Source organism: Arachis ipaensis, chromosome B3 (assembly GCF_059453495.1).
Source record: "Arachis ipaensis isolate K30076 ecotype BB chromosome B3, ASM5945349v1, whole genome shotgun sequence".
Taxonomy (NCBI): domain Eukaryota; kingdom Viridiplantae; phylum Streptophyta; class Magnoliopsida; order Fabales; family Fabaceae; genus Arachis; species Arachis ipaensis.
Genome location: NC_142438.1, coordinates 12,440,981 through 12,454,657, shown reverse-complemented (window position 1 = coordinate 12,454,657; position 13,677 = coordinate 12,440,981).

Sequence of the window (13,677 nt, the reverse complement as noted above, 5' to 3'; positions counted from 1 at the left end):
ATATATGTTGGATATGATTCTCCCTCTATAGTGAGGTATCTTGAGATACAAACTGGAGATGTATTTAAATCCCGGTTTGCGGATTGTCATTTTGATGAATCAAAATTTCCAACATTAGGGGGAGAGAATAAGCTTCCTGAAAAGGAGCTTAACTGGAATGCACCATCATTGATGCATTTAGATCCTCGATCAAGGCAATGTGAACTGGAAGTTCAAAAGATTATACATTTGCAAAGAATAGCAAATGAATTGCCTGATGCATTTTCCGATACAAAGAGGATAACCAAATCTTACATACCAGCGGAAAATGCCCCAATTTGAATTGACGTCCCAATAGGACAAGTAGCCACTGAAGCAAATTCACGCCAGAAGCGTGGCAGGGCGGAAAATGCCCCAATTCGAATTGATGTCCCAGTAGGACAAATAGCCACGGAAGCAAATACACGCCAGAAGCGTGGCAGGCCTGTCGGTTCCAAAGATAAAAATCCTCGAAAGAGAAAAGAGGTAAATACGATTCCTGTTGAAAAAGACATAGTAAAGACACCGGCAGTTGTCCAAAATTCTGATATAACGCCAGAAGACGTTCAGGTACCTGAAAATTGTGAAAATAACGAGATCTCGATAAATTATGTCTTTATACGAGAGAAATGGGACCGAAATAAGACAATTGTCAATGAAATATTTGCATATAATGTGGCATTAGATATCATGCATGAAAGTAAGGATCTTGAGCCAAGATCAGTCGAAGAATGTCGACAAAGGAATGATTGGCCAAAATGGAAAGAAGCCATGAAGGCTGAATTAGACTCACTTGCAAAACGTGAAGTCTTTGGACTTGTAGTCTGTACACCTGAAGATGTAAAACCTGTTGGATATAAGTGGGTATTTGTGAGAAAACGAAATGAGAAAAATGAAGTTGTGCGCTACAAAGCTCGACTTGTGGCACAAGGTTTTTCACAAAGGCCCGGTATAGATTATGAAGAAACGTATTCCCCTGTAGTGGATGCGATAACATTGCGCTATTTGGTCAGTTTATCTGCATATCATAAATTGCATATGCATTTAATGGATGTGGTAACAGCCTATTTGTACGGCTCATTAGATCGGGATATCTATATGAAAGTCCCTGAAGGAATAAAGATATCCAAACCATCCAATGAATATTCGCAAGGGTTATACTCAGTCAAATTGCAAAGATCTTTATATGGTCTAAAGCAATCTGGACGAATGTGGTATAATCGTCTTACTGAGTATCTGGCCAAAAACGGATTCAAGAATGATGATATCTGCCCGTGTGTTTTCATAAAGAAATCTGCATCTGGATTCATTATAATTGTTGTGTACGTTGATGATTTAAATATCATTGGAACTCCTGAAGAGATTCCAACAATTATAAAAACTCTAAAAGAAGAGTTTGAGATGAAAGATCTTGGTAAGACTAAATTTTGTCTCGGCCTGCAGATCGAGCATATAAAAAGTGGGATCTTTATTCATCAAACAACATACACAGAAAAGATCTTGAAAATATTTTATATGGATAAGTCACATCCATTAAGTACCCCAATGATCGTAAGATCTTTGGATGTGAAAAAGGATCAATTCCGTCCTAAAAAAGAAAATGAAGATATCATTGGTCCTGAAGTACCATATCTTAGTGCCATTGGAGCGCTAATGTATCTTGCTAATAATACGCGACCCGATATATCATTTGCTGTGAATTTACTAGCAAGATATAGTTCCTCTCCAACCAGAAGACATTGGAGTGGAATCAAACAAATCTTTCGATATCTTCATGGGACGGTTGATATGGGATTGTTTTATCCCTATGGATCCAAGTCACAACTAGTTGGCTATGCAGATGTCGGATACCTGTCTGATCCACATAAAGGGAGGTCTCAAACAGGATACCTATTCACATATGGTGGTACAGCTATATCATGGAGGTCCACGAAACAGACGATAGCAGCAACCTCCTCTAATCATGCTGAAATACTGGCGATTCATGAAGCTAGTCGCGAGTGTTTTTGGCTGAGGAGTCTGATTCAATATATTCTGTCATCATGTGGACTGATTGATCATAAGATAGCTCCAACTGTCCTGTTTGAAGATAATACAGCATGCATTGCTCAACTTAAGGGTGGATACATCAAAGGTGATAGAACAAAGCATATTTCTCCCAAATTCTTCTTCACTCGTGACCTTCAAAATCAAGGGACAATTGATGTCCAACAGATCCGTTCAAGTGACAATCTGGCAGATTTATTCACGAAGTCACTCCCAAAATCCTCCTTTGAAAGATTGGTACATGAGATTGGGATGCGCCGATTTCGAGACATCAACTGATGTCGACAAGAAGGGGAGACTGTACTCTTTTTTCCTTGGTCAGGTTTTTTTTCCCATTGGGTTTTTCTTGACAAGGTTTTTAATGAGACAGTCCCTATCACTAAAGGATATTGTACTCTTTTTCCTTCACTAAGGTTTTTTCCCACTGGGTTTTTCTTTAGTAAGGTTTTAACGATGCAATAATCTTAAATGGACATTCAAGGGGAGTGTTACGATAAGTATGAATGTCCATCAAGTTAACGTTGGGCTGTGCAATATTAAATATATGCGGTGCTTTGTTTCCCCATGGTAGACTTCATATTAATGAAGTTTGAAAAGGAAAATGTTGGACAAGTATAAATAGGGCATGGGTTTGTGATTATACATACACAAGCAAGTAATAATAAAATCACTTCTCTCTTTATGTTGCAATCAAATACTCTTCTCTTTATATTTCTACTACAATTCTTTCTCTTCTTTTATTTTATTAGTATTCTAAATTCTCTTTTCTATTACTCTTTACATATAATATTAATAGCAATATTAACCATCTTTATTATATTGAGATAGTAACAATAAACATATGCAATTCTCTCTCTCTTTATTTTTAATACTTCTTTCTATCTTTGTATATATATATATACATTACAACATATAATATTATTATATATATATAAATTATTATTGAGCTAATTATTTTAATACTAAAATCTTCTATTTATACATCTCTATTATATATATATATATATATATATCTTTTATTTCACAACAATTTAAAGATTTTCGTGAACTATAAATGATGTACTTGAAAGGTTCAAAACAAAAATAATTGAAAACGACAAATGAAGTTTAAAAATAATTGAATAAAGATTCAAAATTGGAAAATTCCATCAAAATTGGCTTGTAATGTGTATCACTGTATTGTATTATAGAGAAATGTTCAGAAATTATTAAAATTTATTGTTTTTGGTGTTTTTTTAGTCATTAATCTAATTTTTTTAATCTAATAATTCAATAATATATTTTTAACCTATACTTTTAAATATTAATGGCTACTTAATAAATAAAAATAATAAATTTCAATAATCTTCTAGCATTTCCTTGTATTACACAGATATAGGTTGTATACTTATACTTTTAATGTAGGTTGCGAAAAGTAATGTTACACGTTGTTTTTCGGAGTTCTTCACAGGTTTTCAAAAAATAAATCCGTTCAGATATTTATAAATTACTCTAGTAATCTATTTTGGTAAATTAAACATTAAAAAATATTTAAAAACAAAATTTAATAAATAAATTCTCAAAAAATTTAAATATTTGACAAAAATAATCAAACAGTTAAGTAACTTCGTTTATGTGATTGTATTTGTCAAATATTTAGATTTTTAGAATATTTTATAAAAGTTTAATTTTAATATATTAATAATATAAAAATAGTTGTATAATTATATTTGTTATTTTAATTTTAAATAATTATTTATTAATTAATAAAAATAATAATTATTTTAAATAATGTAATATTATATAATTAAATATATATAAAAAAATACATATATAAAAGATTATATTGATGATGTATTAAAATTAAATTTTATTTTATGGTTCTTATTTTTTATTTATTTTATAAGTATTTAAACTTTTTTTAATGTAATTTTGGTAATTTAATCAGATAAAATTATACCAAGATATTAGGCAAGAAGGCGGCGAGGTACTGCGCCGACCTTTGCTTGTAATATTTAAATCGCGATTTGTGGCCACACGCAAGCCGGAATGGTTAGAATTTAAATAATGGTAATGGCAATTGAAAGAGATTTTTCTTCTAATCATTCACTGCAATGGTTGAATTTTTAAATTTAGGTTGTGTTTGTTTTTGAGAATAAATAAGACAAGATATTAAGGGTTTGTTTAAAAAATTTTAAAAATAATTTTTTGAATTTTTGACTTATAAAAAGTAGTAATATTAATATTTAGTGTAATTTTTAAAATTAAATTGTAATTTTTTAAAAAGTTATTTAAAAACTTATAGAAAAATAAAAAAATAATTTTTTTTCATAATATTACTATTTTTTATCATATTTCTATAAAATAAATACTTTTAAAACTAAAAATCTAAATACAAACTAACTTATTTATAAGTTATTTTTAATATAATTATTTATTGTTTAAGCTATTTTTTCAAAAAGAATTTAATTAAGGTATTTATCCAAACTGAGCCTAAGAATAGTATGTAAAAAATAAAGATATAAAATTTTATGTTTTTGTATTTTATTTAGTGATAAATTAAAATAAATTATAAAAATTTAATTTATTCTCATTTTTTTATTAAAAATTTTGAAAAAAATATAATAAAAAAATATAATTATAAAAAAGTAACAAAAATAATAAAAAAATAAAAAATAAAATAGATTTTTTATTAGTGTTTCTGTGTCTTTTTTATCAAAATAAATACAAAATAAATATACTAATTCAGTATTTTTGGATACAATATTTCTATCTATATCTTATCAGTCAAATACGATTTTGTATCTTTATATCTTCGTCTCAGTGTTCCATTCCTACAGTGACAGTGTGTAACTTACTAATTTTAACTTTTACTGTAATAAAAAAATAATTTTAATGCATTGTAAATATAAAATAATTTTATATACATTTAATTAATATTATATCACTCAAAATAAATATTTTTTATATTTGATTATGTAAATTATTATTTAAAAATGAATATAATTAAATTATTTCATAAATTTATATCGTCAGAATTAAAATTAAATTCTTAAAAAAATAATGAAAATATCTGCTGTCCCTGAGAGCAAATAAATAGAAAACGAAATTACGAAAGGTTGCCACAGTGTTGTTATTGCTGCTAGTCCATCCACACAACCCACGCGCACTTTTTTCTTCACGTTTGTTCACGGCTACTCTGCACGTGCCTCAAGAATTCGCACGTGTCCTAACTCGAGTAAATACTCATAATGGTCTCTGAGATTCGGGTCGTTACTCAATGTGGTCCCTGAGATCCCAATTGCACCATTGTAATCCTCCAGATACGGCTCCGGGCACCATAATAGTCCCTGGACAGTTTTCCGGTGATGAATCATCAGCAAGACGCTGACGTGGCCTCATTTTGCCACGCTGGATGGTGCCAACGGCTAATTGAGCTGGCACAGTTTCAATTTATACCCAATGTGGTCTCTCCTTCTATATTTAACCCTAAATTCCCAAATGTTCAGTAAGTTAATTTCTTCTTCTTCTTCATCGTTGTTTTTCCATTCTTGTTGTTGCTGTTGTTCCTGGAGCTGGAAGTGAATATCCATGATGGGTAGTGGAAGTACTAGAGTTGGAAGCTCTATTAGTTCACCGTGCAGTGGCCATCGGACGAGAACGCAAAGCAGGAGCAGAAGATCCGGGGTGCCGAAATGGTGTGGTTGCGGCTGCCAGCCAGTTCTCAAGTGGTTTGGGACAGATTCAAACCCAAATAAACCATTTTTTGGTTGTCCCAATTATAATGTGAGTTATCAGTATTACTTGTGTTGTTATGATTACTCCTTCTTACCTGACTATTCTTTTCTTGTTTTCTTCCCTGAAGTTTGAGCATGTTATATATTTGCTTGATTACGACAAGTGGAAAGAGATAGTGTGGACTTTTTGTGTGGGCAGAAACTGGGCAGGATGAACCAGTTGAGAAACCAGAATCTTATGGAGATAATCATGAAGTGAAGATGAATTTTGATTGGAGGCTTGGGAGATTAGAAGAAGATGTCCAGAATCAAAAATTGGTTAACCAATTGTTGGTATTAGTTGTGTCTGTATTGATTGTGTTAATTGTTATCCTGCATTGTAAAGTCTGAGTTAAAAGAGTTGGTGGTGTGTACCCTGTATTCATTGAATGAACAATATGTAAAAAATGATAACATGATTATGGTATTAGAAACTGTTGAATGGTGTTTGTTGATGGAATGTAAACTTGGATAACTCAATTAATTAAAACAGTAATATGCTAAAGAAGGCAGCATAAGTGATTGAAAACCAGCCAACACTGAATTAAGATAATGCTTCAAACTTAAAAGATAATTGTATTAAGATAATGGTTCAACTTAACATAGTTAGTCACATAACACAAAGGGCAGCCAACTAACATGAGCATGTTAAACAAAGTTGCCTCCAAAGGGAAGACTTTACAGCAAAACATAAAGGATTGTTTTTTCCTTGTGTAGTCTTTGTCTAGCAAAAAGTATTAACATCAAAACAGAAAGCCCTATACATATTAAGCTAAAGTCTTCAATTCTTCTTTCTTGGAGCCTTAAATCCTGGAGTTGGGATGAACTTCATGTAATTGACAAGTCTTGTTGCAGTTCCTGAACTAGCACCCTGCATGGAATTCACTGGGACAGAAGTTGCTAGTGGAGAGGATCTTCTCCTTGGTGATAATGTTGAAGGCCTTTTTATTCCATGATCCTAGATAGAAATTATTTACATTACACATAAATGATGATTCACTTGAATCACAACAAATTTAAGAAATGTAAATAAGAAGTTACCTTTTGAGAATCTTCTACATCAGAAGCAGTTGGCTGAGATATATCTATCTCTACAGGTTGTGCATCAGAAGTGGCTTGGCCAATCTCAGTAGACTGCACAAGATGATTGTCTTCTCCATCACGTTGGTCACCATCATCTTGAGGCTACTGAAGTTGCTGCTCAGATGCAGGGGCACCTCCTTCATTTTTCTTCTTCTTATTAGCCTCAAACTTTTCGTATCCGTTGTCCCCTGTCCAAATAGGCTTCCAATTCTTAGATTCTTTTCTAACTTTCTCTAGTCGACTCTTTATAACCGATGTGAGCACTCCAGTGTGATTGTTTAGTTTCACCTTGTTCTTGGCTGTGGTCCGCATTACGAACATTCGAACCTCCTCCAACAATGTTATAATGGGCTTGGCTCTTGCATCCTTGATCTTTGCATTGAACACCTAGCATGCATTGTTACAAATACTATCCAACTTCGGCTTATGGCTGAATGCGCTTCTAGTCTATGCATCTCTTTGCCATTTATCTAAATATGCCCATGTATCTTCATTTAGTCTTTTTATCTTGGCCATTCCATCCCTGAACTCTTGATGAGTTGTTGCTCTTGCACATTCCCACAAAAGCCCCTTAGTTGTAAATCCTTCCAACTCTTGTTAAAATTTATCCACAAATGCCAGACGCAAAAACGATGGTGCACGTTGGGCATCACCTCGTACATTGCTGATATTAGTCCCTGCCAGTCATGGTCATTTAATAACACATAGTGTATTAGTCCCTGCCAATCATGGTCGATCACCATAACAGTCCCTAACATAAACTCACCCTCCCCATAATAGTCCTTCACATTTAACACGAGTACACATAATAGTCCCTGACGTTTAATTCGATAGCCCATGGTAACTATGTACAATGGTAAAACAACACAGATAGTAACTATCACATGTTAACAGCAACAATAGGTGCACTAACCATGCCAATCAACATTTCAGTCAAATAACTTGCAAACTGATGAAACCTTTCTGCACTAATATAGCAAACATACTATCAAGTTATAAGTTCAACAATTCAGTCAAATAACTTGCAAACTAAATGAAACATTTCTGCACTAATATAGCATACATACTAATAAAGGATAAAATCAACATTTTTCAGCCAAATAAATTGTATTAATTCATTCAAAACATAATTGTCATAACAACAATAACAGTTAATTAATAATAGGATTAATACTGGTCGAATATGCATGGTTACCTTTTGCATATCGGATATAAAGCACCAGCCATTTTCTTTGTAATGTCCCAAGTCTAGATGCAGTAATTCAAGAAACCACTTCCAGTTTTCCCTATTCTCTATCTCCACAATTGCCCATGCAATGACGTAGATATGATGGTTCGCATCCTGTCCAACTGCTGACAGAATTTGTCCACCAAATTGAGTCTTCAGGAATGCTCCATCTAATCCAATCAAAGGACGGCAGCCAGATTTGAACCCATTTTTACAACCACTTAAGCACACATACATTCTCTCAAAAATAACTTCTCCATTTGGTTGAGGTTTGGTACATATTTGCACTGTTGAACCGGGATTGGTTTTCAGCAAAGTCAAGCCATAGTCCATCACCATCTTATATTGTTCCTTTTCATCACCATACACTACACTTCTAGCATCCATCAAAGCCCTCGAGATTGAATTTTTGTTTGGTGTCAAATCAAAACGTGTTCTGAAATAGGTTGTAGCTTCGCAATGTCTGAAGTTGGGATATTTTCTAACCTTCTTCACAAGCTTGCTGCAGACCCAATTCCTATTAGCAGCCCTATTTTTGTCTTCCCTGGGACATGTGTGGTCGTCATTAAAGGTTTTGATCTGCCAACAAGTGTCCTCATGGTCCCTTGATGCATAAACCACCCAAGGGCACTCCTTAACCTTACAATATTGACTCCCAGACATGGAATTTTTATTTGAATATGTATGTTTCAAGTTTCATAACATCACATCTTCTACAAACTTAATAAAGAGTATACTTTTGTGATAACATGTTGCTGTTTATTTCTAATCTTCTAATAAAATTAAAATGGCTTAAGTAAAATAGATCTTTTAAATATTCTCATCATTATACATAAGAACTGATAAGAGTTTTATCAAACAGATAACAGACATCAACAGATAAGAGTTTTATCAAATAGAACACTCATGACCATGAAACAGATCATTATATTCAAACAGAGCATGACCATAATCAAACAGAGATTCTCATGAAACCCCAACCTAATCAAACCATAGAACCATAATAACAGAAAAAAAAAAACCAAAATTCCAACCACACTAACAACACAAGCATATACAAAAATCATCATGCATTGCAAAAAAAGAATAAAAAAAAATTTACCTTTACAAATGGCAGAACCTCTTGTTTCTGACGCAGGAGGAAACAAACGATGAAGATGAAGTGAAACTTGATTTTGATGTCTTCTGACTGAAAGAATTTCAACCTCACCAATGGAACCCTAAGGAAGTAACAGAGCATTATTTTCAAACAGAGCATGACCATAATCAAACAAATCATCTCATGAAACCCCAACCTAATCAAACCCTAGAACCATAGTAACGGAACAAAAAAAAAACCATAATTCCAACCACACTAACAACACAAGCATATACAAAAATCATCATGCATTGCAAAAAAAGAATAAAAAAAAATTACCTTTACAAATGGCAGAACCTCTTGTTTCTGACGCAGGAGGAAACGAACGATGAAGTAAAACTTGATTTTGATATCTTCTGAGTGTAAGAATTTCAATCTCACCAAAGGAACCCTAAGGTAGTGGCATTCATGAAGAGAGGAGGAAGAAGAAGAAGAAAAGAAGAAGACATAGGGTGGAAGTGGAGAAGACAAGTGAAGAGACGGTGTGTTTTTGATGAAGCGCGTTTCATATTTTTATTTTGAGCCAAACGACGACGTTTTTGTCAAATTGGGGCACCAACCCAAAACGCCAACGTTTTGGCTCTCAACGTGGCAACCTCGTGACACATCAAATCGTCGGTCATGACTCATCACCGAAAAACTGTCCAGGGACTATTATGGTACCTGGAGCCGTATCTGGAGGATTACAATGGTGCAATTGGAATCTCAGGGATCACATTGGGTAACGACCCGAATCTCAGGGACTATTATGGGGATTTACTCGTCCTAGTTCATTAGAAAAAAATAAAGGAATTTAATTAATGATAAACAAAAATCTAAAACGTTGTTAATCAATCAAGAGTATTTAACCATTTTGATATTCAAAAAATTTCGTACCAGATACTTTAGTTCCCAACTAAAATTAATTACTTAATTGGTCTCTAATAGCTGATTCTGTCAATTACTTAGGTCATTTATTCTGTCAACTCTAACGGAAGATAAAATAGTCCCTGGCAACTCTAATAGGGAACAAAATGATCCATAACCCCTCTGTTCGGAAACGACACTATTCTCTCCCAATTTCTATTATATCTCATATAATCTTAACAGTCTAAACTGTAACTTCAAGCTATACAATGCACACTCTGCAACTTCAATGTTCACAAGAAGAAAAATCATCAACTTATTTTCAACTAATTCATACTCAGGAAATTAATGACTATGTCTCTCAAGTACTTGTCGTCTTCGATGGATCCCGTGAATCTAGACAGCAAGTCTGATTTGTTAAAACCTGTCGTCATCATCATCTTCCTCCTCCTCTGCCCTATCATCTCCATGGCCACATTGTTCACCACTCCGATCGCTTCCTTTAGCTTCTTCTCCGAACCAATGTTTAGTAATCGCTTCAGTTTCCATATGAGCGGCGATGACGACATTACTCGTTGTACTGATAGCTTGGATGTGAGGTCGAAATTGTCTGCCAACTTGAACTCCGAGAGAGAAGGAATGAAGCACTTGGGGTTCATTCCAAATGAGAATTTGCATATGATGTCGAAGGAGAATCTTCTTCTGGTGTCCTAATGTCTAACAATCTATATTGCTTGCCGGAGAGTGGAGAAAGGCATGCCCTTAGGGTAGTTGTGGAACTTGATCTTGAAGATGTGGTAAACGTTGTTGGGGTTGGAGGTGATGCTGTTATCGAGGACGTGGAAGTGGATGCTTCTGGTGGGTGAAGTGCAGAGGAGGTGGGTGTACCAGTCACAGAGATTTAGGAAGTGTGTGGTCTATGACATGTTGAAGTAGGTGCGACACGCGTTGTAATTACACAATGGTTTGATTTTGGAGTTGAAGAGGAGGAAGGAAAAGATGGAAAAGAAGACTGTGAAGGTGAAGAAGAAGAAGAATATGAATGTTAGGGTTATGCGATATATGATGGAAATTGGGGGAGAACGGTGTCGTTTCCGAATAAAGGGGGTCAGGAATCATTTTGTCCCTAGTTAGAGTTACTACGGACCATTTTTTCTTTCGTTAGAGTTGACGGAACAAAAGACCTAAGGTAGCGTTTGGAAGAGAAACAAAGACTAAGAGACTGAGACTGAGAGATAAAGACTAAAAGAAGTTTCAGTATTGTGTTTGGTGTAAAGTGAGAAACAGAGACTAAAATAAGAATGAAGCTCTAATTTAATTTGCACAAAGAATAAAGTTAGAATTAATTAATTGAAATGAGGGCATTTTAGATATAAAATATTATTAAAGTTTCAGTCTCTGTCCTTAAAAATGTTAGTCTCATGTGTTTCCATTTTTTGGTAGTATTAAAATACTGAAATTTTGAAGACATAGACTAAAATTTTAATACCAGTCTTTGGACTAACAAACATGATACTGAATTTCACTTTTCGTCCTAGAACTTCAAAATAAATAGAGTAAAGTATCATTTTTATCCCTAACATTTCAATCGTCCTATTTAAGTTCCTAACGTTTCAAAATTGACTCAATGTTGTCCTGCCGTTAGGAATCCGTTAACAGAATTGACGGCGGGACAAAATTGAGACGATTTTGAAACGTTAGGGACTTAAATAAGACGAAAACGTTAGGGACAAAAACGATACATAAAAATAAATTTTAATTTAATTTTATCTTTTAATAATATTATTTTTTTTTACTGTACATAGTATTCAATTATTTTTTAATTACATCTAAATAAATTACACTTAATCACATTACTTTCATTTTAAATAAATTTATTTTTTTTATAATTTTAAAGAATTTTGATACATTAGAGACAAAAGGTATAATTTATATTTTATTGTATATATATTATTATTTTTTTTGTAATTTTATATACTAGTCATTCTACAAACATTTCATGATAACTAAAAATCTTTAAGAGTAAAATTAAAAAAATTAATTTATTTAAAATAAAAGTAATATGATTAAGTTAATTGTACTTAGATGTGATTAAAAAAATTGATATTATTGAAGGATAAAATTAAAATTTATTTTTATGTATCATTTTTTTCCTAACGTTTTTGTCATATTTAAGTCCCTAACGTTTCAAAATCATTTCAATTTTGTCCCGTCATTAATTCTGTTAACGGATCCCTAACGGTAGGACAATATTGAGTCAGTTTTAAAACGTTAGGGACTTAAATAGGACGATTGAAATGTTAGGGACAACTTTAGAACTTACCACAAACGTTAAGAACAAAAACAATACTTTACTCAAATAAATATTACCTAAATAACTGACGAAATTAATTATTAAAAACTAATCGAATAATTAATTTTAACTAAACACTAAAATATCTGATTCAAAATTCTTTAGGAATCGAAACGGATAAATACTCGTCCATCAAAAATAAAAATCACTTGGGAAGACCGTGTAGAATCTACAAATCTTGAAAAGAAAATAAGTATAGGGGCTTCTCAAGCTCTCATACTCGCATTGGTTAAATGATTATCTTATTATCGTGGGGCTTAATTAGAAGAAGAAATAGACTTTCACTTTTAATCATGTGTCAACTAACAGTCTAACACTGTTCTATCTTTTGTTTTAGCGTGATTTAAAAAAAAAAAAATTGAGTTACCTCGTTAAAGTATTTATAAATCGTGATCCATAGATTACTTGTAAATTGATAGATATTCTTTTGTTGAAAAAAGAAGTGTTTTATTGAAGCGTTGTATATATTTTTTGGTTTGATTTTTTACAGTATTTCTATCTCGACAAGTCAAAAATTAATCTGTCGCAGTACTAAACTTAATTTAAGCGTTATATATATTTATTGGTTCTAATTTTTGTCTTTTGCGAAATAAATTCTAATTTTTTTATTTTTAAAATTATATTTTTAATTTAGTTCTCATTCTCAATTTGTAACTCTTTATCATTAAATTTTTTAATAAATAATTTTAATATTTTATTTACGGATATAAATAATTTGGATATAATTTATATTTTTTATTCTATTATTTATTTTGTTTACAATATAAACAAATTAATTATACATGTATTTCGTTTATATTATAAATGAGATAAGACATATACATGTGAATGTATCACGGATACATACGTGTTAAGTAACAGCTTATTTCGTTTATACTATAAACAAGATAAGTGCATAATTAATTCATTTACACTATAAACGAGATATGTTTAAACAGTGCTTATATATAGAACTCATGTACAACATCTTTTAAGTGTCATTTTCAAAGTTTTTTTCCCTTCTCTTCTCTTTTTTAGACATTTTTCTTAAGATATTTGTAGTATTTAGACATTATGGCACGTCCAGATATACACAAAAATTATATCAACCGGTTGAATACGATATGGCATATCATTGGAGCCATCAACTTTGAAATTAGCGTTGTTATTTTGTTCTTTTGATAGAAAAGCATACAGTTATAGTTAGGATAGTTTGATTGGTTTTATTTTG